The 26,179-nt window shown below is 35.0% G+C and overlaps 1 long non-coding RNA gene across 1 annotated transcript; it reads right to left on the bottom strand.

Annotated features, from left to right (window-relative positions):
• Positions 1-1,332: 1,332 nt before the first annotated feature.
• On the bottom strand, positions 1,333-24,184 carry LOC127703929 (uncharacterized). Its single transcript, XR_007983130.1, has 4 exons — positions 24,124-24,184; positions 20,318-20,385; positions 13,974-14,055; positions 1,333-1,497 (listed from the first exon to the last, which is right to left on the bottom strand). It is a non-coding gene; the product is annotated as an uncharacterized LOC127703929 (long non-coding RNA).
• Between the last annotated feature and the right edge of the window lie 1,995 nt (positions 24,185-26,179).

Here is a 26,179-nt window from a genome sequence, read left to right as displayed (position 1 = left end):
TAAACCACAGGCACTCGAGAATTGTTTTTCAATTATACCTTAATACTACTTTTTTCCTAAGAAAAGTGGCGGTGATATAACCGAAAAAATAATTCCATCTATCGAGTTGCAAGCAGTTTATGACCAGAATTTACATTTTCTGATTGTTTTAAGTGGATGGCCGGGTTCAGTACATAATTTTAGGGTTGAGAAAAAGCATTTGAAAATAAGGATAAATTTTCTCGCTGTATTGTAGACCCATTGGTTGCGTTTGACGGTTTCCTGCTTTTAGTTCGGTTTGTTGTCTCTGACACATTCCTCAGTTTCATTCTCAATTTATTTACTCTTCCCCATAAACAATTGACAAACATTTGATCGGACATTCCGCATATGGATTAACTGAATTGCTATTGAGACCTATCAAAGATGTTGGAAACCTAACCAGTGACCAGATACGCCACAATTTCATCCACACTTTAAAAATGTGTATTGTAAGGGCATTTGGGCCTTAAACGGTAGACTTAGGCGTCTAAACTTCATTGACATGCATATGATTGATGTGTGTGTGTGAGGTAGTAAAACTTGTTTTAAGCTGGTGTGCGTTACATAAAGTTTGTGACGAGTTGAAAAGAACCAAGAAGGGTAAACTGACAATGAAGAAATCAATAACTTTCAGGACGGCTACTGCAGAACACAAACGCCAGTTATTTGTAAACATGCTCAATTAAATACTGTTTGATATTAAATTCAAGCGACTACCTTTACCCATATGTTTTACTTTTCATTGAAATTTCCGTATTGATGTTTAGCCGATACATACATGCATTAAATCATAAAGATAGGCCTGGTTGTTGCCATTAGAACATACATGCAAACAATACCGTGATGTCTTCTGTCGTCTGCTTTTTGGTCTTTCATTGCCAATGTGATAATTATTCTCCCAAATTCCAATTAAGTAAATGTAAGCAATTACAGACTACCGTACACCTGTCAACAATGAAATAACTCATATCGTAAAGTCAGCTATAGAAGGCCCCAACCTGAAAAGACTTAGCAACACCAACCCCACAAAAAACTGGCGGTGGTCGCAGATGCTCAGAAAGGTTAAGCAAATCCTGCTCTACATGTGGCATCCGTCGTGTTGCTCACGTAAGTTCAAATCCGGTAATAAGTCTACTGCGGTAGGTATATTATATGCTTACAGTCATTTAACATAAAAACATTATCAAACTTAAAATTTATATAACGATGATAAAAGTTACGCTTCTTTTCTGGTAATAATAAAATCAATGAATAAAACATACAAAATATCACATTCCTAGTAATATGTATTGATGAATCAAGAAGGTTTACTTTTGGAAAAGGGAATTATTCTCAGATATTGTTTTTCTTTTTCTTCATTTTGTACTGGTGTTGCTGTTTAAGATCTGACAAAAGCCAGTGTGTTGTTCTTGGTTGAATTCCTCGTGCAGTCTCCATGAGCTGCAACGTTTTTCTCTGTGATCCATTCTTTTCCCACTATGAATATATATATATAAATTATATGAATATAAATAAAATTAATGAACAGAACTATAAAAATTGTACTCCGTGTCACCTGTAATTGCTTACTTTGACAACAGTGTGTTTTGGAAGGGGAGTTGTCTCATTGGCATTCATACCACGTCTTTTTATATTACATGTCGAATACCGTTGACGAAAAACACCAATCGCTTTGTCTTCTCTTACAAAACAGCGTAGGAAAAATCAATATATTAATGCACTACTTCTTTCTTGGACAACTTTGTGAAACTAGTTCCCGATTTTATTGTTTCAATCTGGATCAATAGTATATTGTATGTTAAAAAAGCGTCAGTTAGCCATTTCAATTAGTTCTTTTTGTGTGGTTATTTTTCGGTTAATAATTATGCAATACATTTTCCAAATGTTTGAGCCATAGAATTAAATTTTAGTGTATTTGTTCAAATTCAAACCTTAGAAATTGATTACAGTGAAGCCGCTGTCTAATACTTCAATCGACCCGATTTACTTTTTGAAGTTAATTCCTAATAAGATAAATATTTGGCTAAATATCTGCTTTTTATCCAGATTTCTAGTCCGAATATTTGTCACAAATTGTTGTGGTTTCTAGATACTGTCCCACATCTAGCGATTTAGCGACGGTCATTTGTAGTCATTTTCAAGCATATTTCTTCTTTATTTTATAAATTCCAAAGCCTTGTGATTAATTTATGTTGTTTGGTATTATTGTTTATTAGTTTTTGTTGAATTGAACTAGGAAAACAAATATCATTGAAGGGTTCGTTTGGTTTTCCGGTGGGTTTGATTTGTTTTTTATCCAATCAAATAGACAATTTAGCAGTCTCGTTAAAACTGGTCCCGCCAGATGCCAAAAAAAGGAGAGTAGAAGTTTGTGATGATAAAGGCCTTATCTGTGATTCGATTGTTGATGACATTTTAATAACATCCACAGAATCTGGAAAGAAAAGTCTGATAAATGCTGCAGCGCAAAGACGTGGTGATTTGTTAAGTTATTAGAATGAATTCTGCAATGAAACAGCAAGTGAATAATCCGTATTTAGGTACCATAGGTCATGCTATAAAAGCTACACAAGTTAGCAGAATTTAAAATCAGTAGATAAGTTTGTCTCTCGTGAAAAGTTTGACATCAGTTCACAATTGATCGATTTTGTTTATTATGCCCGCTGTAGTGAAGGGGGCATTTAGTTTTACCCTTGTCCGTCCGTCTGAATAGAAGCTCACAGGTTTCTTGTTAATTATGATGATTCGATTTCTCGCTAATTTTACCAGACAATATTTCTCCCCACGCTTCGCTTGGCAAGAAATCTTCATTGCACTCACTTGAGAAGAATATGTTAATAATTTTTACCTCAAAATTATTTCGCCTCGCTCTTTCGTGAATTAAACCAGAGAAAACAATCTTACACGCCCAACCACCAGTGATAAATACTTTCGACAGTGAACATGAAAAAAACAGAGAAATGATGCATCAGAAAATAATCATGACACCGAGCCGACCCTCGTGCAATCAGATGAATATCAAACAGATAAAACATTTGGAACGCCGAAAAAATTCTGTGGATAAAACATTAGGACCACCGGAAAATTCTGTGGATAAAACATTGGAACCGCCGGACAATTCTTTATATTAAACATTGAGACCGCCGGACAATTCTTTGAATAAAACATTGGGACCGCCGGACAATTCTATGAATAAAACATTGTAACCCCCAAACGCTTCCTTGGATTAAATATTGGAACCCCCGAACAATTCTGTGGATAAAACATTGGAACCGCCGGACAATTCTTTATATTAAACATTGAGACCGCCGGACAATTCTTTGAATAAAACATTGGAACCGCCGGACAATCCTTTGAATAAAACATTGTAACCCCCAAACGCTTCCTTGGATTAAATATTGGAACCCCCGAACAATTCTTTGAATAAAACATTGGGACCGCCGAACAATTTATTGAATAAAACATCGGAAACCCCGGACGGTACCGGGGACCATTCAAAATCAGTGACACCACCTATATTAAAGACAAAGCGCGGGAGAATTGTCAGAATACCTATGCGTTATCGATCAGACAATACACAAAATGTATTCACAAATAATTTATGAAATAACAATGGATAGAAAAGATTCAGAAAATAGGATTATGTGTGAACATTGTTATAAATGGTATAGTTGTAATAAATCATAAAAAATATATATTAAGGAAGTGCATTCAGCAAATTAAAAAACAGAACGGATTAAATGTTTGATTTGCCATACAACATTTAGCAGAAAGAGCCACTTCAGGAGAAACACAAGAAAATTTCATAGGGAAACAGAAACAACAGACACTCTTACAGTATCTATACAGAAGTAGAGCAGCTATTATGCTCATGGAAATTTGATGGAAAAAGAATCAATGTTTCACGATACGCCAGGAACCGACATTCAGTGAAATGCCAGATTTTCTAGAGGACATTTCATTGGACGAATTTATTACTGAACCAGAATTGGACGACACGGAACGTGATGAAAATCGCAAATACAATGACAAAAAGAATGGGACAGTAGAACCGGACGAAAACAATTATCATAAAACTGGAAGCAACAACGGTAAATCTAACGGATGGCCGTAAAGTGGTAAATAGAGACACGTCAATTGAATATTCTAACAATTTAAACCCGGCGGATATTAATATTAACATTGTTGTGGCTGCTGTTACTAAGGAAATTAATGAACATTTAAAACAAAAGCAATTGACAACATGTGAAGATATATAACTTTAATAATTAGTATGCGTGTGTACGTTAATATTAACCTGAGTTGGACTATATTTAGCGTGTGTAGTGGTAAGTTAAATCTTCTAGTTAGAAGAGTTGAGATGATATTGTGTTCGTGAGATCAGGATTATTGTTCAGCTGTTTTATTATGTTAAACTGATAAAGTGTTATTTGGCCTGTCTCGCTGAGCTCTACGGTTACCACAGTGGCTAATGCAAGCTATGCTTAGTGTTAGAGTGCCCTTACCTTCCTACAAGGTGTCTGTCCCAGCTAACCTCGTCAGGTCCCAGATATCAGGCGCATTGCCTTGCTCGTTCCGTGGTAAGAGAGGGATGCACTCGAAGAAGAGGCTGGAAGTACCCAACTGTTACCCTTGCGTCATGTGTCCCTTCGGATCCCTCGGTGATGTACCAGTTCCCTTGTGACAGGTTGGGGAAACCCCCTAGAACTACGGGGCAATTACACTACACCCCTTCCATCTTACAAAGGAGGAAATACAGTTCCGACAAAAACGACTGTATAATCTTACTTAAACTCCCCAGGGGAAGACTGGTAGCGTCTTTTAGTACTCAACCATGACACAGGGTATCTAAATTATCCACCCCCCTAAATCCTGGATAAGGGGAAAATTGAGAAAACTAAATCTTTCCCATAGAAAAAAAAATTACCCCTGTTAACATAAACATATGAAAATCCAGCTCTGAACAGCTATCTTATCCATGGAGTACCAAACTCCCAACAGTTTACACACCAGATTTGCTACAGGGTGCCAACCTCAACAGGTTCTTCAGGACAAATAACAGCCGAACTCCACGTCGACCATAGCCATATGCTATTCCAACTTCTAAAGTCCTGGACACGGGTCTCACTACAAGACGATAAACTGCGTGCTCAACACGTCTAAAATCCCTGACTCTGTGTAATGTTCACATGCATGTACATGTATCAACTGTTCAGACCTGAACTGACGAAAATCATACTTCAGAATATAAAACTATCTCAATGTCCAAATGACAAGTTCATTAATACCGCCCTGAATTTCCAAATGAAACTAACTAATATGTATATCCTTATACACCTTTTACAACCTACTAAATACTATAGGGCTATAATTCCAAAACTGGGAAGGATGTACATGACCATAAATAATTTGACTCTTGTCAAAAATCCCACCTATATAGTGCCTCTATATAAGGATACATTTAACTATTTTATTACTGTAATAGTTAGTTTAACTACAATTTAATTATTTATCTGGGACATGACACCACTCTAATTATCAGTTGCAACTATTTAACATATTGTACACTTTACATGTGAGTGTGTGAACAAAAGATAAAAAATAAAAATCACATAAAATAAAACTATGGTTCACACTCAACACAGTACTAAAGGCGTTAAATCCCAAACTGGGAAAACTGTTCTGTTATGACAATTTAACTACTGAAGGCGCCTCACCTCAATGTGAGGACGGTGACCTAATAGGTCAAAGCATACACTGTCATCTAAGACTGTTCCTTCACAGATCAGTGAAACATTCCAACTTTCAGGGAATCGTTCTGTAACCACATTGTACAGTTCTGTCATAGAACTAACCCTTGCAATACACTGCAAACCTCCATACTGTATAACCACAATTGTTGGAATTTGAGGGCTCTGTCTCGACCTTAGCTGCGAAGAAGAAGGCTCTACCTGGGATTCAGCTAGTTGTGAAACATTGTATGTTAATGCGCTTCACGATTATACTGCTTTAGCAAATTTGTCAAATTAAGACTGGTATCCTTGAACATGTCTGTTTGCATCTTACCGTTGCTCTTCTTTTTTATCTTTAAGTTTGTTTATTGTTCATGGTATTGTCTGTTAATATTTGTTTTAAGCTCTCAAAGTTTAATGCTGGAGCTACACTGACAAAATTGAAAAAAAGCCCTGTGACCCATTTTTAATTTTTAAATAGGTATTATCTATAATACAAAAAATAACGACGTCTAATCTATCAGCCGTCATGGGGTAAAAACGACAAATCAAAGAATTCAACTTTATATATAGCCAATATATGACAATGGTGTTGATTAAAAATTACACCACTCCAGACTTCCCCAAGGGTGACTGGGGAATAGAAGTATGGTCACCATTGGTCTTCCTCCGACCGGCAGTAAAACCCTTGCTAAAGTGGGGCGTCCGTTTGGCTGTGCGGGATGTACAAATTTGCAGCCACGTCCGGTCAGAATGGGGACGTTAAATCCGATGTCTCGTGTAAAGAGAGTGCCACGCTCTTTGCACGTTAAGAACCCTTGCAACAACTCTTTGAGGGGTCCGTAGGTGACCTGTTGCAAGGCTAAATTTCTGTCCCTATCCAATATACCCTCATTTCCCGTGGCAGTCTAAATTTCTCCGACCTTAATCCCTTAATCTATTACAGAACCTACCTATTGTATTTATTGTGAACTTGTTCTCGTCCTGAATATGCATGAAATATTTGCCACTGGACGTTAAGCAACCAACAATCAATCAATCAATCACCACTCCAGACCCTTTTGTTTTCCACATAATTAATATTGCCAATAGTTAACAAGTTCCGGGTCGAATCCGATACCGGTACCGATAGTATATTCACCTGTTACCTATTACCTTATCTGTACGTTCCGCATCTGACAGGCGCACCACCAAAAGGTGTATTTAAGATTTTGCTATATACACGGGTCATAATCACAGGGTTGGCACAACTAAATTCAATCATTGTCACATTGTTCCCTGTTGTAGTATTTTAATCAGTATGACTTTCTAAGATGACAATACGAATACTAAAAATCTGGATTTGAAATAAGGCTTATAGACGTTACAGTTTTCAATTTGTTAGCCGGCATGACGTAAAACAGCAATTCAAAGAATTCAACTTTATTTATAACTAATATTGAACAATGCTGTTGATTAAAAAATACTCCATTCCAGGCCCTTTTGTTTTCCAAATAATTAATATTACCAATAATTGATAGGTTCCAGGTCGACGGGTTCAAACAGAAAGATTTTGAAAGCAGAGAAAACTGTGCATCTTATAATCGGTAGGACTTTATCACATGACAATACCAATACTAAAATAAGGCATACGCATAGTTATATACTTTAATTCAGTGACGGACCCGCGATATCACGGATGTGTTCTAGTAATATATAAATAAGAAGATGTGGTACATATGTATGAGTTCCAATGAGACAAATATCCGTCCAAGTCACAATGTGTAAAAACTATACACGTATAGGTCAAAGAAGGGTCTTCAACCAGTCTCACAAGTACAGCAAGCTATAACGGACCCCAAAATGACTAATGTAAATCAATTCAAACAGGAAAACCTATGGTATAATCTATATAAAAAACAAGAAACACTTTAAACCACACAAACAAACAACAACCACTGAACAACAGGCTCCTGACTTAGTACATATGCATAAAAATGCAGCGAGTTTAAACGTTTTAACATGCGCTAACCTTCACCATAACCTGACACAGAGGTGTAACATTACAACTTAAAAAGACAATTGTTGTTAATTTGTATTTGTTGTTAATTTCTGTGTCATTTGGTCTCTTGTGGAGAGTTGTCTCATTGGCAATCATACCATATCTTCTTTTTTATAAATAATAAAATATCAATTGAAATGGCTTAACTCGATCAAAATGACTTATTCCCAAAACACTGAATGAACAAGTTTGATATATGACACAATATGAATAAACGGATATTAACAATACTTTTGACAAATAATTAAAAACCTTTTATGGCTTTTAATCTAGACCCCCATTTAGGTAAGACTGGCATAATTTTGTGTGGACAAACTAATATACCATATATTTCATGATTTTTATTAAAGGAAGATTACCATTTCTAAATTCATCACATAGTCCATGTTGGGAGATTTACATTCTGTTTGTAATGTTCATTCTTTTCAACTGGCCTTGTGCATCATTCTCAAATAATCCAGCGATACCAGGTACAAAATTTTGAGCTGGAACAACTACATCATTGAAGATTTCCTCAATAATGTCATGTTCAATAATGCATATGTTGTGCAAATGCAGCATGCAATGATTGTCTGGCAAATTTCTCTCATGGATTTCATGTTAATGTATTTTAGTCTTCTAAATCTTCCTTTGAGCATGCCGAAACATCTCTCAATTACCTGGCGTTTTGATGACAATGCAACATTACAACGAGTTTGTTGTTGTGATATATGTCTGTATGGAGTTAAGAGCCACTCTTTTAAAGGATATGCTGCATCTCCCAATAGATGATAGCGACCATTGCCACATTTCTGGAATCCATTTTCATATAAACCTGAATTTCTAAATACTTTAGCGTCATGGACACGTCCCGGCCAACCTACATTTATGTCAATTAATTTCAAATCTTCCGTATAAACACCTTGAAGCACCACTAAGTGAAACTGCTTTCTGTTGAAGTAAGATTTTCGATTATGTAATGGTGATTATGCATGTGTTGTCCTCTACATAGCAATATCAGGTTACGAGAATTTTAACTCTTCAGGCCACAAGAACTAAGCCTCTGATGATTGAAATGAAAAATAAATAGCACATAACCAAAGAGAAGCACACCAGTAATCTACAAAGGGTCTCTTCTAATTTTAAAGAAATTGATAAAAAGACGTTTTAAAATTTAGCACCTTTTTCCTTTGATCTCATATCAGATGCAGCCTTAGAGGTTGCCAAACAAGAGGATGATGATACAATGAAAGACCTAGATGCTCCTTCCAATGCAATTTAATTGATTTTGATATCATGCGAAGATCAACAATAAAGCTGGAATTGCATCGAAGAAATTTAACGACAACGATATAATAGATAAGTGGTGCGACTTTCTACACATATTAAGAAATGATTGGAGTGATAAAGTCAGTTCTTGACAGACTGAACAACAGCTCCTACTACTCAATACTTAATGATGAAACTACAGATATTGCTATTGTTAAGCAGATGACACTCATGGCAAGATACTTCACACCAAACATGGAACTCAAGACAACTTTCCTACATCACATTGATCTACCAGATGGCAAAGTAGATACGATCTCGACAGCACTTAAGAACTTCTTCACAACTCACCAATTAGATTAGTTGATTGATTGTTGGTTGCTTTACGTCCAGTGGCAAATATTTCATGCATGTTCAGGACGAGAGCAAGTTAACAATTAATACAATAGGTAGGTCTTGTCATAATAGAGGCCATCTGGGATGATGGTCAGGGAAATTTGGACTGCCACTGGAAAATGAGGGTATATTGGATAGGGACAGAAATTTTGCCTTGCAACAGGCCACCTACGGACCCCTCAAAGAGTTGTTGCAAGGGTTCTTCACGTGCAAAGAGCGTGGCACTCTCTTTACACGAGGCATCGGATTTAACGTCCCCATTCTGACCGGACGTGACTGCGAACTTGATACATCCCGCACAGTTAAACGGACGCCCCACTTCGGCAAGCGTTTTACTGCCGGTAGGGAGAAGACCAAGTGACCATATTTCGTTTCCCCAGTCACCCTTGGGGTCTCTCACCAATTAGACACAAGCAAACTAATTGGTTTTGGTTCTGACGGGGCATTAGTTATGGTTGGAAGGAAAACAGGGACAAGATATTTTTTATTATCAAATAATAATCCATAGGCTATCAAATCTTATTTGTCTGCAGTTTTATCCGAGTATATTTGTAAAATTTCAATACAAAAACAAATTACGTATTCAACATGTTTTCTAATTTGTATTAATATTTTCCAGGTTGCTACCCAGTTGAAAGCCATCAGCCCTTAGTTGTTGTATGTGCACTGCCTAGCACATCATCTAGCTCTTGTCTCTGGTCAAACCAGCTACAAAATCAAATACCTGAAGAAGTTTAAGGATATCACGATACAGCTTTTCTACTTCTATCAGAATTCAGCTGTTCGATTGCGTGGAGTTAATATATAATGGCATATATCGTTCAATTTCTTATAATTTTAATTTATCAGTAAACATATCAATTTGAACAATTATAAATACTTCTCACATTTGTTTTGTCAAATAAACTGAAGACTGGTTGTTATACTGTTTAGGTTTTGAAGATAATTTTTATGTCAAATTTTCAAATGTTAGCAAATTTCATGAACAAATTGTGTAAAAGTGTTTTAAAAGAGACAACTTTTGAAATTTATGTACCAACAACATCAAGTTTTTTTTTAGTAGAGAGATTTTATGATTTTAAGACAAATTTAAGAACATTTTATGTTCTTTTTATGCAAATATTAATCTACTTTGAAAGAATTCAATCAGTATTTTTTTTTAATTTGAAAAAGATAAAGCATTTATTTTTCAATTTTCTGTTATAGTTCAACGAACAAAGGTGTATGCAAAATTTTACCACAATCTGTGGCTTTGCCCGTTTACTGTATCCTTAATTTGGAACAAGGATTTAAAAAAGATCCACAGTGTCATATTTAATACACCAAAAATATATTTACTAGCATTTAGTTTCATGGTCATTTTCGCAAGATCATTTTTATCACCAGTCCTGTTTAAATGTATAAACACCTGTGAAACTTGCCTGATTACTTACAAAACAATAAAGGAATAACAAACACGACAGACAGAAATCTACGACAACCACAAAGTAACAGGCTTCTTACAGGCACATTGAGATTGTATGTATATATTGATATAACTGAATTATGATTGTATTGTGATAGATATTTGACATAAATTTTGGATATAAATGACGTTACAATTATTCCTTTGATTTTATGTTTCAAATGTGTCAGATAAGTACTCTAATAAACTATTGAACTTATCTGTTCTATAAAACTTCGGCTGATGCCAGACTGACCTCCAGTTGTATGTCTGGCAGAGTTTAACATAAGGTCTTAGAAGTTAGACAGCGGTCAACCTGCGTCAGCAACTTTATTTATAACTCATAAAGCATACATTCTTTTGTTTGTTGCAATCAGTTAAGGGTTACTAGGACATTCAGAAATTAGTATATAAACTGATCAAGCCGCTATAATATTAATAGCGAGTTTCTTGATTTTATAGTTTGGTTTTCATTCCTGTTGTTGTTCCCGGCCTGCCTCTACATCGGCAACAACGCCCGGCCTGCCTTTACATCGGCAGCAATGCCATACACCATCAAAGGCATTGTTCTAAGCTAGTTTCCCCTGAACATGTAAAAATCAGAACCAGCTCTCACAGATGTAGTTCGTCTGTTGAGAGTCTGAGGGAAAAGAACAGTAAGCAGACCATGTTACATTACGCAAATATCAACCAACTCTATATTACCATAAATGGTGTTCATACATTTGACACAATAATTGGTGGAGTATTCGTTTATTCATTTGATACAATAATTGGTGGAGGCCCGTTAATAAATGTTGGACGACTTTTAAAAGCTGACACCAAACATCGACATCCAGACCTTACAGCATGCTAGCGTTTCGACAATTCGAACAGGAATATTTACATTTGAACATTATTTTTGTACCGTTCGGACTATTTAATTTCATATGTATTTCCAGTAAATGATTGAGTTGTGAATTAATCAGAATACACCATTGAACAACGACACCAGCTGAATATCAAAGAAAATATATATATATAATGCATTATTTTCAAAGAAGAACTTTTATCAACATCAGTGACACTAATAACTTTAAAGTTATATTGTTGTGTATTTTTATTGTAAACATATTTCACGAAACTGTGAGTACATCAAATGCTTATTTAAAATCTATTTTAAGATCAAAATTTTAAAATTTAAATTTTCAGCTATGAAACAAAATGTTCATTTTCATTTCACAAATCGTATTGCATTTCATGTCTGTCAATTTTTAAGCAAAAGTTAACTAAAACACTGTTAAAATAAGTTATAAAATTATTTTTTTAACTTTTCAGAATGATGTTAATTAGAACTTTGTTTGTATTTCAAACGCTTGTCAATATTATCATTTGCAATCAGTCATCTTTAAGATTAGGTTCAACTTTCATTTAGGGTTACATAAAGTAAATATCCTTGTTTGTAAGTTACCTATTAGGAACAAGTTAGACAAATTCTTGTTGCCGTTTACTGTTGGATAATCTAATACCGGTACAAAGTAATAATAATTTAATATATATATATATAGGCAAGCATATTGCATAGGCTACCTGAATAGCAGGGACGCCACACAAATACTTAATATTAAGGGCTACCTCAGGAGCAGGGACGCCACAAATACTTAACATAAAGGGCTACCTCAGGAGCAGGGACGCCACAAATATTTAATATAATGGGTAACCTCAGAAGAAGGAACGCCATAAAAACGATTAAACAGTAACTTAGAGACTGAAGTAAGCAATTCAAATTCTGTTAAAGTTTTATTCTAGTCTTTTCATATTTCATATATTTTTGCAACATTTTGTTTAAAACACTTTGCATATATTTTTAATTAAATTTCATTAACTGTAAAAATAGACGTTCAATTGTAAGCATGCGGGTAACAAACTTTCAAGAGCAACGATTTAAAATTAATACCAAAATATTGTAACATCATAGACATCGATTGATTTATAAAGAATTACAAAAAAAAAACACCAATTAAACAGAACGATTAACATGCAGTCTCGAAAATGAAAAAAAAAAAAAAAAAAAAAAAGAGAAAAATATTTAAAAAAAGAGGATTCAAGTTTTTTTTTATCGCTTAAAATCAAAAACAAAATACTATACTTTATTTTATTTTTTGCATCGCAATCTACTCAATTGCTTGTCTTCTATATTGTTTTTAGGTTTAATATGGATATTAATTATTTATTTACGTTAATAATTAAAAGTTATAAATCCATTTTCAGATTAATATAGTTAACATAAAATTGTATGCAATTTCTTTAAAATATTTTTTTTTTAATTATTTAATTTTGGAGTCCAAAATTTCTAAGGAGAGTGATATATTGTGATAGATATTTGACATAAATTTTAGATATAAATGACGTTACAATTATTCCTTTGATTTTATGTTTCAAATGTGTCAGATAAGTACTCTAATAAACTATTGAACTTATCTGTTCTATAAAACTTCGGCTGATGCCAGACTGACCTCCAGTTGTATGTCTGGCAGAGTTTAACATAAGGTCTTAGAAGTTAGACAGCGGTCAACCTGCGTCAGCAACTTTATTTATAACTCATAAAACATTCATTCTTTTGTTTGTTGCAATCAGTTAAGGGTTACTAGGACATTCAGAAATTAGTATATAAACTGATCAAGCCGCTATAATATTAATAGCGAGTTTCTTGATATTATAGTTTGGTTTTCTTTCCTGTTGTTGTTCCCGGCCTGCCTCTACATCGGCAACAACGCCCGGCCTGCCTTTACATCGGCAGCAATGCCATACACCATTAAAGGCATTGTTCTAAGCTAGTTTCCCCTGAACATGTAAAAATCAGAACCAGCTCTCACAGATGTAGTTCGTCTGTTGAGAGTCTGAGGGAAAAGAACAGTAAGCAGACCATGTTACATTACGCAAATATCAACCAACTCTATATTACAATAATGGAAGTCATTCATTTGATACAATAATTGTATACTTGTAGCTGCCCCCTGAAAGGCCATTAATGGGAATAAGTACATAAAGTGTATAAAATGAGGCTTGGTTAAACATGTATTGGCCTTCGACCTTTATGTAACAAGATTACCTTATCTTCATTCAATTTGTTATTAATCTCATCTTGAACGTTCGCTTTCTCAAGAATAATCTCATGTCTTTATCCATGATGCCTGAAAAATATGAGTGAAAGACCGCGCTATATACAAGTATTTATATTCATATACATCCTGTTGAAATGTAGACATGCATATAGATGTAATGGAGATTGGGATAGATATTCAAAGATTCCAGTCAAGAAATAATGTCACGATTAGTCTCTTAACTCTTACAAAAGAAAACAAAATTTCAATATCATGTAAATTATTTGCGGGAGTCCTAAACAGTCTATTCACATTCTTTTTTACTCTATTTCTACATATTTTGAAAGTTGTTATTTCTATTCTTACCCACTTCAGTTTTTGTGATATTGATAGAAAAGAACAATTGAAAGAATGAAGTCATCAAACGTACCTATACAAAAACTCATTTTTTAGGCAAGTGACAACAAATCGACTGAATGGTCGATAGATGGTACATAGATATCCCAAACAAATATAAACAACTTTACAAAATCTACATCAGTTTCAAAATACTCTGCCAGTAATGCTTCTCAAATGCAGATTACAGATGCTTTTGTTTCATTTGTAGCTGTAAATTTAACACAACTCTCAGTTGTAAAGAGTCCTGAATTCAAGGCCGTTGTTGAATCATTGAATCCAAAATATCAACTTTCTAGCAGGAAACATCTTTCCACCAAACTATTACATCAGAAAGCAAGCAATATTCAATCAAATATAAAGAGGAAAATACGCTTAGCAGAAAGTGTGTGTCTGACTTTGGTCTAATCGACAGATGAAAGGTAAATTTGGAATCACAGGTCACTTCATTCTTGATTGGTGCACGAAGTCCATCATGCAAACGTTTTACGGGGAAACACTGTGATAATATACGCCAAGAATATGAAGAGACAGCTGCTTGTTACAATATTGCAGAAAAAATTATAAGCATTATTACAGACAATGCTTCAAACATGTATATATTTATGATAATGAAAACATATTTTTTCAATAAATATATTTCGTTTATGTAAAGAATAAATGTATAAAAATGTTTCTTTGATATCAAAATATACAATAAAATCATAAGGACTCACTAGTAATCATGATTTCATTGAAGAAAATTAATCTAATATAATCAATTCCACTTGAAATCGGTGAAAATGTAAACGATTACATTTCAAAGTAATCGGCCCCATTCATGATTCGTGCCCCCCCCCCCCCCCCCCCCCCCCCAAGGGTGACTGGGGAATAGAAATATGGTCACTTGGGTCTTCTCTCGACCGGCAGTAAAACGCTTGCCGAAGTGGGGCGTCCGTTTGGCTGTGTGGGAGGTATTAAATCCGATGCCCGGTGTAAAGAGAGTGCCACGCTCTTTGCACGTGAAGAACCCTTGCAACAACTCTTTGAGGGCCCGTAGGTGGCCTGTTGCAAGGCAAAATTTCTTTCCCTATCCAACAACCCTCATTTTCCAGTGGCAGTCCAAATTTCCCCTCCCCCCCCCCCCATCATCCAAAATGGCCTCTATTATGACAAGACCTACCTATTGTGTGTATTGTGAACTTGTTCTCGTCCTGAATATGCATGAAATATTTGCCACTGGACGTTAAGCAACCAACAATCAATCAATCAATCCATGATTCGTGACCTGATCCGAACAAGCTTTCGAGTAATTCTGGAGTAGTATCGGACAGGAAGTGGAAAGTTCTGTTCGGAACTAATATTCGGGTAGTTCTGGACAGGCTCTAGACAGGAAGTGTTTGAACAAAATGTAAAACTTTTAATTATATATATTATAAACGAACTATTTATGTAATAAAACTCAACAAATTATATTTTGTGCGAGTTCATATTGCAAGTACTATAGTTCTTGTTTTGTCATGTTTTTATTGGTTTTCCTGTGTCAGAGTGATATTATTCATAGATTTCCGTTTTGTTGGATTTCCCTCTTGACTTCCCTAGCTCGTTATTCCGTAACATAGTGATCCACGTGGTCAATTCAAATTGACAGTTGAAAATAAATGACTTGGTAATAATTATTTATCTTTTCTATAGCAAGCAGGTTCTTTATATTTTTGCATGGATAAAAACCAACTGCCACAATCATTACATGTAAATATCGTCCTTCTTTTGTCTTCTTCAATGTCTTCCTCTACTTCAAGTTGTTCATTCTGGATTTGAGTCAACATAGCAGTTGGATCCCCTACAAACCAGAGTATCTTTAACTATCTTTACATGACACATATGTCAAAATGTATATATCAAAACCTGATATTAGTAATTTATGTAGGGCTACATGTAAAAGGGATGCCTGATGAATCGGACCATAACAAAATCGGACCATCTTAGATCTTAAATATTACTTTAAATAAATGAATAGCTAAGCAAACTATCAACAAAGGAAAGTTGAACAATTGTAATATTGACAGCAAATGTCTGCGCTGTTCCCACCATGTTCACTGAAGTTTCAAAAGTTGAAATGTGTTCCTCGCGTCCCACAGTTCGTGTTTTACACTGCATTGTATGCGGACTATATTGAAGTTTATCCCAGGTTGATTATCATTGGTAGTATCAAAACTGGATTGTCATTACTGGGCGTGTTTTCGTTATTATTGTTTGTGCTAAGTGCATCAAGGGATAGCGCATTCTCATTACCACATGCGTTTTGCTTTGTTTATCTATTATGGTATATCACACTATCAGTTATGGGTTCCTTATACGTGCGGGGTTTTTTTTATGTTTGGTGTGATACCTTTCAGTCTAGCGATTGTCCATTTTTAGCATAGTAGGATGATTATTAGCTGCACTATTGATTTTCATTTTCCAAATTCTGTCCGTTAACGTGTGAAAATATAATATTCAAATAAACCTATCATATATACCAGTATTGAAATGTTGTATTAACTTCTAGGAAATGTTGACAAGTCTTTAATTTTTGAGTATTTACATCTAAATTTAAATAAACAAATTTTTCTGTAAATAACTTTAAACCTCCAACTTGCTTAAAAACTATCCCAGAAAATCATTTACGGGACGGGGTATGCACTCGAAAAATCGGGATACCCTCCCATAGAAGCGATATTTTGCATCGAAATCATATTGATATTCTTAATCACATTCTTAAAGAGCATCTATCCATTTATTCATAGTTTCAACCCTACTGTTGGCCTTCATCTGTTCTAACCTAATCTGCTTAAGAACATCAATAAATCTTGAACTTGACGGCGAACTTGAAGAATGGGCTTCCATATGAGCTAGATATCCTGGTAGTCCTGTAAGGTACTTTACCGTATCTTTATGCTCATCTAAAACCATGACTTCTTGCAGACCCCTCTTCGTTCTCGACTGAAATGCCAACTGGTGTGAACGTCATTTAATCTGCCTCGAAATGTCATGTACACACAGAGTAACTCTGTAATTTCAATAGTAATGACTGAATATGTTAAACGCTGTCAAAAACTATTGGTAAACAAATCCATAGGTCATGGTCTTGGCTAAGCTGGATTCATTGGACAAATACTTGTTGGACAAAAGCTGGTACTTGTTGGTTCATGTCTGTTTCAACGCAATTGCTTAAATGTACAATATCACCAGTTTGGATATGATACAAGCTTTCTCCACAAACAGATTTGGATGGCTCAACTTCACCCGTGCTCCTGACTCTTTTTAACTGGTCAGGTGAGGCCTTAAAAGTAAACAGTCAATATAAAGTTTTTAAATGATAAAAAAATAAAAATATTTTTTGAGCATGTATATAAATGAGGGAGCAAGTCCATAGGTACAGATAACCCCAGTTTGCTTATCATAAAAACTTATATAAAAATCACAAATATCTTCTTGAGTTGGCATACCCGTGGCTTGGAGGTCCAAGTCCATGTCAACGAATTATTGGAATTCACATCGGTCATCTCGGGTGGTGTGAAAGTAGTTCTATCATCTTCACTCTTCTCTTCTTGTAAGTTGAGGTGAGGAACAACGAAGCCACCTTTCTTGAAGCAGTTGATGATAGTTGCTGTAATGACACAACTCCAAGATTTCTTTAGTAGATGAACTGCATCTACTAATGTTAATTTGCGTGCAAGAGCGTTTGCAATCAGTGTAACCTCTGATGCTTCTATTATGCTTATCACCTTCCTGACCATGTTACTACGATAGAAGGCTTTAAGTTGCGAATAATATCTTGATCACATGGCTGGATGAATTCCAATGGCTATAGGACATATTGACAGCTGATTGATTTATTGACAATGTATCGCATGGTTGAACAAGATTATATCCAATGAACGATCATGACCAAGTTTTGGTAGAAAAACTTTTTTTAATACAAATGCTCGACTACCTTTAATTGAATGCATATACATGTATATCCAAACTAAATTATTAAAAGCAGTATAATCCAGAAATCAAATGAAATCCCTGAAAACATGTTTTCTTTTGTTGACAACCATGTCACATGCGCACTTTTGGCGAGACATATACCTAGGGAAACACCTGTCTTATATAGGAGTGCCAGGAAAAGAGATAGTTAATATATGAGCCGCTCCAGTAATATCCTAATTATCAAATTTTAGGTTTATCTCACAATTTATTTTGCTTTTACTTTATAAGTATTGTGCAACAGCACAGTGAATTGAACAACAAGAAGAAATCTTCAATTGAAAATAAATTCAAATCATTTAACTAATTTCAAGTACGTTGGCTACATGTATTCTGTGACAGAAACCTTTAATGTGTCAAATATTTAACTAAAATCAAAATTCAGACCTGTATCAAGCTTGAATATTGTGTCTATTTCTGCCCCAACTGTTCAGGATTGGACCTCTGCGGTCGTATCCAGCTTCGCTCGGTGAAGCACATTTTTGGCTAATATTTTGAAAAAAAAAAAATAGATAAAATCAGCGTTAACTTATTCTGCTGATCAACATGCAATTATTTAGATGTAAGCTTCTCATATCTGAGGGGTGTCACCCCCAAGGGTGACTGGGGAATAGAAGTATGGTCACCATTGGTCTTCCTCCGACCGGCAGTAAAACCCGTGCTAAAGTGGGGCGTCCGTTTGGCTGTGCGGGATGTATAAATTTGCAGCCACGTCCGGTCAGAATGGGGACGTAAAATCCGATGCCTCGTGTAAAGAGAGTGCCACGCTCTTTGCAAGTTAAGAACCCTTGCAACAACTCTTTGAGGGGTCCGTAGGTGACCTGTTGCAAGGCTAAATTTCTGTCCCTATCCAATATACCCTCATTTCCAGTGGCAGTCTAAATTTGTCCGACCTTAATCCCTTAATCTATTACAGAACCTACCTATTGTATTTATTGTGAACTTGTTCTCGTCCTGAATATGCATGAAATATTTGCCACTGGACGTTAAGCAACCAACAATCAATCAATCTGAGGGGTGTCAACCCTGAGGATATGAGGGGATTACATCTGATATAAATAAAAGTAATAAAAAGTTATTTTCTCTTGTTCTGAAAACAGCAAGTAAAATTCCAAGATGATGTTTGATAGTTATACCCCACGCAACGAGTTGCGGAGGGTATAATGTTTTTGACCCGTCCGTCCGTCCGACTGTCTGTCTGTCCGTCCGTCCGTCCTGTTTCTTGTCATCGCAACTCCTCTCAAGCCACACAACAGAATTTCACGAAACCTTTTTAGATAATAAGGACATACTATGTAGTTGTGCATATCGACAGGAAATTACGATTCAATTCTTTTTAACAAGTGCCCAAATAAAACAGAAATTAACAACTAACAACTATAGGTCACAGTACTGTCTTCAACAATGAGCTAAGCCCTTTAAATTTCGAGAACATAATCAATTATAGGCATTCGTATGGCTTTCATGGCTGTATCTTTATTCTGTTTTTCAATTTGTTTCTACTTTGATGAGGGCATTCAAGAATTGATATTTTTTCTTACTGTACTCCTCAATCTTGAAACGAAAATAAAAGCTAAACCCACCTACAAACCTAAGTAATTTTAATAGGTTCATGCTTTAAATGGACTGCGAACTATTAAAATTATTAAAATGCCCTTTCTATTTTGAAGCAGGGACATATATATGGATGAATGAATACTTTATTGCAAAGAGCACATATATGCTATAGCAACGAAAACATTTATGTTAGATATACCTTTCACCTTGAGATTGATCGTAATTTTTTTTCACATTTAATCTCATCTCCAATGTGAACACAGCTTTTACTTATGCATCCCAAATTAATTAACTGACGATGTAATCCGAAAAGATTTGCGGTGTTCCGGAAGACTACAGAGGTGGTACAATATATACTGCATGAACCCCCGAGTTACAATTAATAAGAAATAACAAAACGTACATTAACAAAATGTTCAACGTCTTAATGCATTTTACTCCTCCTGTTCTGATGTCGGCCTCATATTCTTCCTGAAAAAGAATAAAAAAGTAAGTTATAAATACATTGAATACAATTTTGTCCATTGATTAGTTTCAGAAATAATCATATCATATACACATGTTTCTACTAAAAACACTACATCAAACGGGTATAACACTCATTCTTCATATCCTTCAAAATATTTTGTAGTGATTTTTCAGAATACAAATGTCTTTGTTAACTGAAGCCTGAAATCTTGTCAGAGTAAAATGTCATCTTTTTATCCCACTGAACCCTTCCAAAATGTGTCAACTGAAATATAAATACCCTCAGTTCATTTTTTAGTTGTTGTTCCAAGCTATATTTAGATTTTCTGTTAGTGTTGTATTCCCTAGCGTCTAACTCTTCTGCAATGTCATCCTTTTTAAGATGAGATAGAGGGCATGAATTATCAGATAAATTCTTCCAATGGAGATCTTTAATAAAAATCTGTCTCTTTTCATGCTAGTATTGTATTCACAATGCAGATTTCTGTGGTCTTATGCTTGAATACCTAAAATACACGAAAAATCGCCTCCTTGCTGCTAGCCGGCATCAAATGGCGTGCTGGTCCATCATCACTGAAAATTCTGAGTTCATCGGTGATTTTTATTCCTCCTATACATGTGGGTTGCATTAAGTTCATAAGATCGTTGACCCTTTCTGCAACAAAGTTTAACTGTTCATCATCTGTACTATAGATCGTCCTAAGATGTATAGGTGGGGACATTCAACCATAGATTGAACGTCAAGGTTGGATCTCTCTAGAAATTTCGCCATATAAAGTGTGTCAATGGCCCCGTCTTCCAGCCAACATGGTTAAAAATAGAACATCAGGGTAAAATGCAGTCTTTGGCTTATATCTCTGAAACTAAGGCATTTTAAGTAAATCTGACCGATTGGAAAGACGTTCACCAGATTTGGATTTATCTGCCCTGAAATTTTCAAACGAATCCGACAGCCCGTTATTGGGTTGATGCCCTTAAGTGAGTAATTTTACGGTTTTTTGTTATTTTAAATATCTAAGTCAAACTTATATAAGTATATATATACTCGATAGGGTTTACTGAAAATTTTACCTTGTTACATCGATTACTGTTTCAAACATTAAGCAATTAGACAAATTAATAAATTCAGGAACTATCCGATGCGATTTCCTTTTAGTCATGTCATTATATGTCACATGTTGCCTATTACCTTATCTGTACATTCCGCATCTGTCAGGTGCACCACCAAACGGTGTATTTGGGATTTTCTAATAAAATCAAACGACATTTACAATGCAAATACATAGTGTGTCCCCAACATTCCTAAAACTTGTACCGAAGTGTTTGGAAAAATGAAAGAACCAATAACAATCAGTGATGGCTCATTTGTTTTCCTAATTTATAAGGTCTTTGCTTTTAGAAATGGTCGGGTTGTTGTCTCTTTGACACATTCCCCATTTCCATTCTCAATTTTATTTTAAAGTATTGTCTTGAGATAAACTGTATAAGCTCGTGACTGTTTATAGTAAATCGAAATTGACATTGTCTACCGAAGAAGCTTTAACTACTCTTTCTTGAACAACCATTTCAAGCAACTCCTTAGTTTGGCCTTGGGCAATTGCATTAAATAGAGCTTAGCAGTCTCACTGGCCTTACGTTTAAGCAAGCTGTAGAACCCTCACCCTTAAAAGCAACAGAGCAGTTGTAATTTTGGCCAGATGAATCCCAAAGGAAGAAATTGAGAGAAGCATTTTTATCTGTTGACACTGGACAAAGAAAAACTGAAGATATAAAAAATGGTAACTATTTGTCTCTTTTATGTTCTAATCATCATCAACCCTAGTGATATTCCATATCTAATATATATCATTGATATTAGTAGTTATAATTGCAAAAACTGTTTATGATGTTTTAATCTTACTTTAAGCATAATGCGAAAAAAATCCTCTTGTATAACAATCTTTTACATTGTCTTGAACTAAAGTATTATAAATAATAATAGAAACTTCTTAAATATTAGCCCCCCAAGGGTGACTGGGGAATAGAAATATGGTCACCATTGGTCTTCCTCCGACCGGCGGTAAAACCCTCGCTAAAGTGGGGCGTCCGTTTGGCTGTGCGGGATGTACAAATTCGTAGTCACGTCCGGTCAGAATGGGGACGTTAAATCCGATGCCTCGTGTAAAGAGAGTGCCACGCTCTTTGCACGTTAAGAACCCTTGCAACAACTCTTTGAGGGGTCCGTAGGTGACCTGTTGCAAGGCTAAATTTCTGTCCCTATCCAATATACCCTCATTTCCTGTGGCAGTCTAAATTTCTCCGACCTTAATCCCGGAAGCCCCTATTACAGAACCTACCTATTGTATTTATTGTTAATTTGTTCTCGTCCTGAATATGCATGAAATATTTGCCACTGGACGTTAAGCAACCAACAATCAATCAATCTTGAATATTAGCAGTTCCAGAAAACGAAAGTTTAAATGTTTCAGCTGTTGAATGAGTTATTGGCGTATGTAATGATTGATTGATTGTTGATTGCTTAACGTCCAATGGCAAAAATTTCATGCATGTTCAGGACGAGAACAAATTAACAATAAATACAATAGGAAGGTCTTGTCATAGAGGTCATCCGAGATTATGGTCGGGGAAATTTGGACTGCCACTAGAAAATGAGGGTATATTCGATAGGTACAATAATTTTCAGGCCACCTACGGACCCCTCAAAGAGTTGTTACAAGGGTTCTTAACGTGCAAAGAGCGTGGCACGAGGCATCGGATTTATCGTCCCCATTCTGGCCGGACGTGACTGCAAACTTGATTCATCCCGCACAGCCATACGGACGCCCTAATTTGGCAAGCGTTTCCGGTCGGAAGAAGACCAAGTGACCATATTACGTATCCCCAGTCACCCTTGCGGTCGCGTATGTTATGAATCATGTGATGGAGTTTGAAAAGAACAAAAAAGTCAAAGCTTGTGCCTTCAAAATTGAGGCGTTTAAAAACAATTGTGAAACAGATTCACTTTGTTAGAGACTGATCATTCCGTAAATAAGGACGAATTGTATTTTTACTCATACTAGCAATGTAAGTATTAATCTCAGAATTTGGCAAGACTGTTCTCACCGACAAAATATTTTTGCAGAACATGGCAAGACTGTTCTCACCAGCTATAAAGGGTGTGTTTTATTGCACATGGCATTTTTATAGATGGAAAAAAAAAGTCGTATGAAGGATAATTACAAAAGTCTTGTTTTCCAAAAGATATGCGTTTGCTCAAATGAATAATTAATAAGTAAATCTATACTCTAGTTTTGAAAAAACAATTTTGCTTTCTTTATGGATTTGTTTTATCTCTGTTTAAAAGATGTGTCGAATTGTTGCAAGTCTTCAATTTTTATGCATAAGTTAAGCTCTTAATTCGTTTACATTTATTTTAAAATGTTAGCCACGGTCAATCAGAAGTTATTGTCGAAATGCGAACCATGTGCAATGAATTGGCAGCGTTGATGTTATAAATTTCTTTTTCTTACGTTTCGCTTGCTCATTGATATCTAGTTTTTCTTGAGTCTTGACTAATAATACCGTAGCAAGAGGTTTAACATAATAACGTATATCAATTTTCTTTAAAAAAAAAAGTTTGAAGGGCTATCAATTAAGTAAATCGGTCTTTATTTTTGTTATTCAATAAATAAATTTAGCTCTTACTTTTTTAAACGAAGGAAAAATAAACAATTGATAATATTTCTTTAAATTCTAATTCACCTTCCTTAGCATCCATGTATATTATCTTTGCAACTATCCCGCTTGAAATTCCCATCTTCTTCTGAAAAGAATGATTTAATTAAAGAGTAATTTTTGACAATGTTATTTTTTTCAAATCACTGCATACTTGAATTAGACAACTATCATCGTCGCATCAGCACAAAAAGGCTATATCGCAGCGAAAGCCATTTCTAATATTAAATCAAACAAAAATTTCTTTCAATGTACTAAAACTATATTTCAGAGCGAAAGTATTCATTTACAGATAACAATTCAACAAATAAATTAATTCTTAACACCTACATCAGATTCATATTTTGAAATATAACCAATTACTTTTAAAACTGAAACATTTATTTCAACCTGAATATTATTAAATAAATCATACATATATTATTTACGTAAACAATAAATTTGTCCCGGTTCTCGGAAAATTCAAAACAGTCAGTCAAAATATGTTTAATTGTTTACTTGCAATCGCAAGGTATACAAACTGGTTGAAATTCATTTTTAAAAGATATGCGTGTGCTATTCTAGCATGACCAATACGGCATCTAGAAAAAAAATCTTTCCTTCATATACATTTTTTTAAAGGTTTGCATATAGTTGGTTTAACATCATTTAATTTATTATCGTTCCTTTTAGTACAAACATGTTTCCTTATATTTAGAACATATTCTCTTATATAAGATTTAAAATTATGAGGTATTTAACATTCCAATAATCCACGTTCTGGGCATTCTTTGCTTCCTGATCTACAATTTTGTTTCCATACTAGTCAGTATAATTTATTATGTAGCTCTTTTCCTTCTGTAAAACCAGTAGGAGAGGAACCTTCACATGATGAAAAGAGGACATTCCGTCCAGTTAAATATTCAAATTAAGGAATTGATGCAATCATTATCAGCAATGTTCTTTATCACAAAGAGGTAAGATCTAAAATTTATTTTATTTTCAAAATTAGTCTGTCCCTATTGTATCCTACAGTGACGCAAAGTTATTAAAGTCAAGTATTCAATTATAGGCAAGCAATGGATGATCTTGATTTAGAATAATACATTTTAAAAATATCTGACATGTGACTGTTTCAACTGACATTATATTTACACCCCCTCTGGACATGTTATTACTGGGGATTTAAACATGATTCAAGATAGGTGATATATCAAAGTTCTAATTTTAGAGAACCCATACACATCAATTGAAACCATAACTTAAAAAAAATAAATATGGAATCCTCTGAGGACTTCGCCACAGACTGTGATAAAGTTGAACAAGACACGTTGTCAGAATGGGTCAAAACAATCAGGTACCGATTAAACGCAGAGTTCATTATTTGAAAAACTGTGTTTATGTAACAAAGAAGCTATGAAATATATACCATCTCTTCCCGATAAGTAAGTTGTGGTTGTTGCGAACAAAGCTTCAAATAGTGTTGCCTTTGTAAGTTGTACTACTACGATTGTCTTGTAAAAGAGTTCGAAATAATTGATCATTCAGCTAATCCCACATATCATTTAACAGGATGAAATTTTGGCGACTTATAAGTCCTTCATGGCTTCAATGAACCCTACAATATGAGGACCTGCCTTGTTAGTATTGGATGCCTAAGCCTCACACAATTCCGTACAAGCAATGATACACCGACGGCTCATCTGCATGTTTTACGAAGTAATTATCAATTAGATTGACAAAACTTCTGTCCACAGTGAAAGAGGGTCTTCCGGAATACTGAAATATTTATCTTTTGATGTTTTAAATAAATTGATTCTGTTGACAGTTTTGACTTTTCTACTCTTTACACTACACTTCTACACAATTTTATCAAATAAAAGTTTTGTATTGAATTAAATGGTCGTTTGGTAAATCTGAATGCAGTTGTTAATGTTCTCCTTAATATTTTCGTACGTTTCGGCAACAAAGTTCATCGACAGGTTGTAGGTATTCCAATCGGCACTAATTGCACCCTTTTATAGGTTGCATTTCTGTAAATATTGACAATGCAATTTCCAATAAGAACTCCTTTTACGGCTAAAACTGTACCACTTTTACTATG

The sequence above is a fragment of the Mytilus californianus genome, unplaced genomic scaffold (assembly GCF_021869535.1).
Source record: "Mytilus californianus isolate M0D057914Y unplaced genomic scaffold, xbMytCali1.0.p SCAF_56, whole genome shotgun sequence".
Classification (NCBI taxonomy): Eukaryota; Metazoa; Mollusca; class Bivalvia; order Mytilida; family Mytilidae; genus Mytilus; species Mytilus californianus.
This window is presented reverse-complemented; position numbering and strand designations above follow the sequence as displayed.